The sequence below is a fragment of the Penaeus vannamei genome, chromosome 8, assembly GCF_042767895.1.
Source record: "Penaeus vannamei isolate JL-2024 chromosome 8, ASM4276789v1, whole genome shotgun sequence".
NCBI lineage: Eukaryota > Metazoa > Arthropoda > Malacostraca > Decapoda > Penaeidae > Penaeus > Penaeus vannamei.
This window is the reverse complement of record NC_091556.1, coordinates 7664129-7671628: the sequence shown is the minus strand read 5'-3', so window position 1 is coordinate 7671628 and position 7500 is coordinate 7664129. Positions and strand designations below refer to the sequence as shown.

Genomic DNA, 7500 nt, shown 5'->3' with positions numbered 1-7500 from the left:
CATGACATTCTAAGATTTATTTTATCTATCTATCTATTATTATTATGATCTTTTTCCATTCATTTATCTATTTAGTTTTCGAGGGGAGGAGTTTCATGGACTAGTAAATATTCATAATTAAAGTATGATTTTGCATCACACTAACAAAACAGAAAGGGCCTGACTTTCCCTGATGATTCATTTAAATTTCCTTATTTTTCTTATCAAATGTTCGCTTGGCATATCCTGTCTAGTGACAGTGGATATACAATTATACGGTCCACGTGAAATACCAGTAAGTATCTTTTAAACAATTTAAAAGCACAATGCACAACAAATGTAATGGCTATGGATAGCATTATATTCCTAAAATATATATTTCCTTACAATGAATGTAATACTTTACAAATTTGCATTTAACTTTACTAATTTTAAGTAAAGAAAAACAACAAAAAAACTTAAACAATTAGTCTTTATGTTATTGGAAAAAATAATGACTCAGGCATAACGCAAACCTATGTACCATAACATTCACATATGCAAATCATGGAAAATCAAACAGTACTGCATTACGGTATGCCATGGCCCTATGGGATATGGGTATGTGTAGAGCAGACAAAAAGACTTTTGGCTTCAAAATCTTTCTTCATCTCAATGCTATAACATTATATGGGATCCTGTAAGATTACATGAAAGTTTCTAATAAGATGAAGTATACGTTAAGGATTTTATAAGTGTAATAAACCCTATGGATATTAGCTTGGGTGCTTATCTAAGTGTTATCACACTTACACCTATATTATATTATTGTGAGAGGTTAGTATTTAATTCATAAACAAGGAAAGATATTGTCTAAACAAGCTAATAACTTCATCGGAAAAAAAAAGTATAAATATACTGCCTCCATATTTAAGATAACTTACAAGCCAAAGCACTACCATGCAAACCCAGGCTCAGAAAAGCATAAAGGAACCTAGAATACCACGATTAATCAATAACAAATAAAGAGGAGAAGGGTTATCACAAACACAAGCTTATCCTTCATGCAATAAACATTTCAGCACTCTTATGATAACTGATAGCAAGATGTGGATCATAAAAAGACGGTAAGGTATCAAAGTTCAAGATAAGGACCAACTGCTTAGATCTGAAGCAAGAATCTGAATCCAGTTTAATCCGCTTACGCAGTATCTTAAAAGAAATCAAATTGAGAATTAATGTGAATTCGGGACATGTAAACAAGAAAACTTCAGTGATTTTATTTTTCTTGTGAATGGGCCTAACTACATAAAATTACATGTTGGTGCATCAGACTAATTTTCTTCACTTCTCTAAATGGAATTGACACATACTACATTTCTGGGAGTGAATGTTTTCTTTGCCGTTTGTTTTATTAAGTCTTTTAACAGATTTACCGTTTCCTTTTTGGGGGATAGGTAATCAAAAGATTTTATATGTTTCTTTTAAATATCATAAAAAATTTGTCCCCAATTTCCTTCATATGAATATTAACAAGATTTGTTACTATTTCTCTTTCATAAGTATACAAATAAGTTTCATATCTTGTTATACATATATATATATATATATATATATATATATATATATATATATATATATATATATATATATATATATATATATATATATATATATATATATATATATATATATATATATATATATATATATATATATATATATATATATATATATATATATATATATATTTATGTGTGTGTGTGATTCAATAGACTTCTCATCATTCATCATAAGAATTCATAAGAATCAACAGAACTTTTCCCAATCTATCTGAAATACCATCGAAACATACCTAAAGAACAGGCCAAATTCTAAAAAAAAGGGCGTGGCATGGCTAAGATCCATCCAAGAGCAACAATGCAGCACATATCAGCCCAATTTTACGCATCCACATGAAATGTGCCGGGGTTCCAGCAACATGGTGAAATGCAAGGTGAAAATGGACCAAAATCTATCAAAATTAGTGGCAATTAGGTTGAAATACCCTCAAGATTTTATCTTCCCTGGGCCAACACTATGACTCAATCTGACAAGAAGAAAGCGGCAGTGAGAGGACAGGGTGAAGTAGAATAGGGATGGGAAAGGAAAAGAAGAGGAGGACTGTAAATAGAGCAAAAGAAATTAAAAGAAGGAACTATCCAAAATAAAAAATAATCAAATTGTTTCTAAAGTATATATAGACATCTAAGTTCTGAAGCTTTCACACCAAATGATGCTTTCTTTCTTAGATTCCATATAGACATTGACAAAAAAGGATATGCTTCCTTTTACATCAGACGACATATGAGCAAAATTTGAATAATAATAATAACAAAGAAAATAGTAGCAGTGTATGATAATACTAATATGAACAACAATAATAACAAACACATTACCTATAATAATAACAGAAAAAAAGAAGGAAAGAAAGAAAAAAATACAACAATAATAACGATGATAATAATAATAATAATAATAATAATAAAAACAATAATAGTAGTAATAGCAATGACAATAAGAACAATAATAAAGCTAATAAAAAAAATACTTACAAATACAAAACAAAAATTAAAAGCTGACACCAGGATTAAATTGCCGGAAGGATCTTTTGCAATTACGGTAAAGGGTTGTTAAGTGCTTTTACAAACATAATTAACAATCCGGCAAATTTGTTCATTTGCGCTATTTTTTTTTCTTTTGTTTACTTTGTATGCTTACACACATGGGGAATACACAAACGCATATACTTGCACATACACAAACAAACACAGGCAGACAGACAGACAAACACACGCACAGATGCATACAAACACACACACACAAAGAAAAAAAACCTTGTAAACAAAATTTGGAATATACATCAATAAGACTGATATACTAAAATACTTCCAAAATCATCTTCACTGACTAATTCTTAAAATTGAAATATTCAATGCCAGAGCGAACATGCTGTAGCACTTATGAAGGTGGAACATGTATCACCAACTTCCACAACAAGGTCTCCTATGTAGACAAAAGTATGAGCAAAAGTAATAACTCAAAAGCTCTGGAGATGAGAACAATTAAATCTTTGTGACATCATACTTAATTCTGGAGAATATTTGCTCAAAATGTGTTAATGGCATATCATGCACCGTGAAGTTATCCAACCTTGTCGATACTTTCATCTACATTTGTCACAGTAAACCATGTTCAAGGACTCTACCAGCCCATATATGACCTAGAGTTTGTAATCCTCAACCCACTTGACAACATGAGCGGTTGAGGTTCGAGTCCTTTCAAGACAGAATAGCATAATTATACATCTATAACAATATGCTACTGCAATATTTAATTCTATTAAGACAGAGCATGTTAATACTGAGGAACTTAACAACACAGTATGTAACAACTAAGGAGCGAGTAGATGCATATGCACATGCACACTTACACAAACACACTTATATATACATTTTTACCAAAACATACTTGTATATACTGGTTTCAGTGTCGTAGTAGTGTAAAATGATTTGTGGAGGAGAGAATAAGATGAAAACAAGAAACATAGGAAGGAAGAAAGAAAGAAAGGAAGAAGATGAAGATGATGATGATTAAGCAAACAAATAGCACCAGTAGCGGTTTTCTCAAAAACTCCAATAACTGTTACAGAGTCCAAAGAAAAACATTTTAGATCCTATATGGGATAAAACAAGAGAAAAAAAAAAATTGATGATTTTTATTTTTCCCTTTATTCTACACTAGAACTAACAAATATTGCTTCAGCTTGCAAAAGTAGAAAAAAATAATGTCATGAATAATAAATAAATGTATAAATGTACTTACACAGACAGACAGACAGAAAGACACAGATAAAGACACATGTAAATATACACTCAATCTCAATTTGTGCACACACACACATAAACACACACACACACACACACACACACACACACACACACACACACACACACACACGCGCGCGCGCGCGCACACACACATACACACATACGCACACACACACACGCATGCACGCACAAAAATCATACTTCAAACTTTATGTGAAATACAAAATGAAAGTTTGGTAAATACAGAATAACATCCTTCTGTGACTGAAGGTCAATGTAAAAAATATTTTCAGCAGTATTCCCCTTTCATTCTTTAAAATGCATAGCTAATCAATAAACCACAATATTGCTTTTCCAATTACGCATCTACCTTTGGATTACAAAACATTCCAGATAATATTACAATATCAAACTAAATACATAATTATTGATAATTCTCTGTCCGCCAAGATGAAAAAAAGAAAACTAATAATATACTGATATAAAAACCACAATGAAAATCATGGTAAAAGTTTGAAGAAACCCCACATCTCCACCAATGACTTCAAATGCAAAGCCTCCTGCAAGAGACAACAGCCGGTTTTCCAGCAGGATAGAGCTCACAGGCTAGCTTATCGTCCAAGTAAGGAACCTACACAAGCTCTATCTTGCCTTTGCCGTGGTGATCAGCTTACTATGTACCCCTATAACCTTGGACTTTGGATATAGGTTTTGTGTTAAAGATACTGTGAGCTTCAAGTGGATTTGGAAAGAACACAGTCCGAGAATAAGAAAAAAAAGTACCTGCTAACATCTCCAAAACATCTACCAACATCACAACCATGTTATTCAGCCAGATGCAATTAGTTATATTCTATCAAGCTATGGAGAGAAAGTCTCATTTCAATATATTTACTGAAAGCAACTAAAACGATTTCTTGTTTTTAGTCTTGTAAACCACTGTTAGTATACTATCGGCCGGTTTGTTAAAATTGTGCCAGGCTCGACCCAATGAATATCCATAAACACAGACATGCATAAACATAGAAATAAATGCATGTCTGTCTATCTATCTGATAGATACACATATATCTACCTATTTGCCTGGTTGATATGCATGTCTAGACTGATAATCATGCATTTATTTCTTTATTTATGCAAATCAAGTATATGGATATGCTTTGGGTTGGGCCTTGCACAATTTTAACAAACTGGCCGCATATCTTTTATCCCTGTATTTAAGATATTTTTCACCTATAAAGTTAAATATGTTATCAAGAGTCATTATTCACTAAACAATCATCTATTCTAAGAGTTGGATAGCATTTGTAATATAATACAATGCACGCAAATTACAGGTAACTGTATAAATATACAAGATACATACATACATGTTATAATATATTTTTTTTCATGATGTTTGTTATTTGTAAATGTAGACCATTATATAAAAAAATAATAACAATTGATAAAAATCACAATGATAATCTGGGAAACAATTATATATAAATAAAAATAAAATTATATAACAATAAATAAACAGCAAATAACAAATAATAAATTATACTGAAGAATGATAATAAACATAATGCTCAAAATCAAAACCATTCAAATGTAACTTGCTATTACATGCAGAAAGAGATATGTATGTATTTCTTATAAATTTCAGACAAAAGGTGTCATCCAGCATAATACAGAAGCTTTGTGCAAAACTGTGATATGTCTTTCACAATACAGAAGATACAGAAGCTTTGTGCAAAACTGTGATATACCTTTCACTAACCATAAACATTTTCTACTGTACATAACTCTTCTAATATAACACATGACACTTATTCTTTACTTACAATTAACAAATATACTACTTTAACAACTATATAACTTCACATGCTAAAAGTTCTAACCATGCTACTAAAAGTTCTAACCATACAGATAACATATATAAAGTACAAATTGACGGAAAGACACAGATTCACTCTGAAGTCGTCTCTGGTATCATTTCTAAAAACGGATAGTCTTTTCTATTGTTTACAATATTTTTGAAAAATCATTGTTTTAAACCCCAATTGTCCCTAAAATAATTGTACTGTTACTAATATCAAAATATTTTTACAATTCATACCTATTACTTGTTTGACATTTCAGACAGACAATTCTCCCAAATACACTGGGTGTTTTTTGCACTATTTCACAGATTTCTTTTGCTTCAAAAAAAAAAAAAAATCAAAAGTATTATTGCTGTATGAAACTATGATAGCATTCTTTGCTGACCTGAGTTAAAATCTACAGTGTCACTGAATGGTGACCTTGGCCACTCCTTACACAGGGAGTGACTTAGAAGACAGATACAATTTGATTATTATCATTATCATAATTATCAACCTCATTATCATTATTTTCAATATCATTATAATAGACTAGTCTTTCGTTTATGTTTTCCCTGTCACTGCAAAAGGAAAAGATATACAATATTAGGACGAAAAAGTGCATGATTTTAAGATCTTTATTTTTTCTGAATCTTAGATGTATGAATTCATTAGAATGAACTCTAATTCTATAAAACTAATAAATCAATAAGAGTGGATAATGCCTAGAAGACACCATAGTTGCATTCAAAATCTGATTTTTCTCTTCTAGAGTACTGAAACTTTTAAAAATCTTCAAAAGACAGCAATCACCTCATGTCCTCTTATATTCTGTATGCTGAATTTTGCTGCTTCGCATATAAATCAAAACTTGAAAAAAATTAGTTCCAGTTAGCATGGTATGTCTGATGTGATTGCCCCAAACACAGTGCGAAAGTGTTGTGGTAGCAATACATTCGCCGCAGAAGTACAAGGCAACAAGGATGCCTACAATCCACATCAAATGTATTAACGGCATAGCAACAAGTGATCATCACAATGGCAGTGTTCTTGAAAAGGCCAATACACTTCCATCAATATGGACTAGTTCCTTATATAATGATAAATTGCTAGTTAGGTTTACTAACCAATATATTGGTGTTAGACTGTATCAACATTTACTAAAGCCCCGCTGAGCATAAATCTAATGTGGAACATATGGATATCTTCTACACATTCAGTGAATCTTATGTCTTCACTGAGAAAAGGAAAAGAAGAAAAAATTTTTGTACTGTGTTACATAAATGACATTTTAATTCCATTGCTGTAATTGTGTTTTACATAAGCAATATTGAAAATGAATCTGATTGAGGTTTTATATCAAATCAGTTTTGCATTACTCTATAGTTAAATAGCATACATCTAGTTATTCTCTTTATATGAATTTTAATACAAACATTCATTTTTGCAAAAAAAAAAATCGATTCATAATGCACAAATATTAATGAAGAAAAATATTCAATCTTATTAAAAAAACGTGTCAAATAGAAAATTTAGCTCAACTGGAATTAAATGCAACTTGCAAAAATTTGCTGGTATATAACAAGAAAATCAAATTACACGGCATATGCCCCACACAGCTTTCATAATTTTCATGTTTTCTGAGACGACTGCAGCATGTAAATCCCTACCTTTACTCTAACTACCAAAAGTAAATCCAAACTTTATCCTAAGTACTACAACTAATTTCGTAATTAACCGTAACTACTACGATCAAATTCGGACTTTGCCTTAGCTACTAAGAATAATTCCGGACTTTGTCCTCGTTACTGTAAATGAATCCGGACTTT

At 31.0% G+C, this 7500-nt stretch overlaps 1 protein-coding gene across 1 annotated transcript in view; it reads right to left on the bottom strand.

Annotated features, from left to right (window-relative positions):
• The window catches only part of Kua (Plasmanylethanolamine desaturase Kua), a 24793-nt gene that overhangs the window by 16544 nt on the left and 749 nt on the right, over positions 1–7500 (bottom strand). The gene's annotated exons all lie outside the window — the stretch shown is intronic.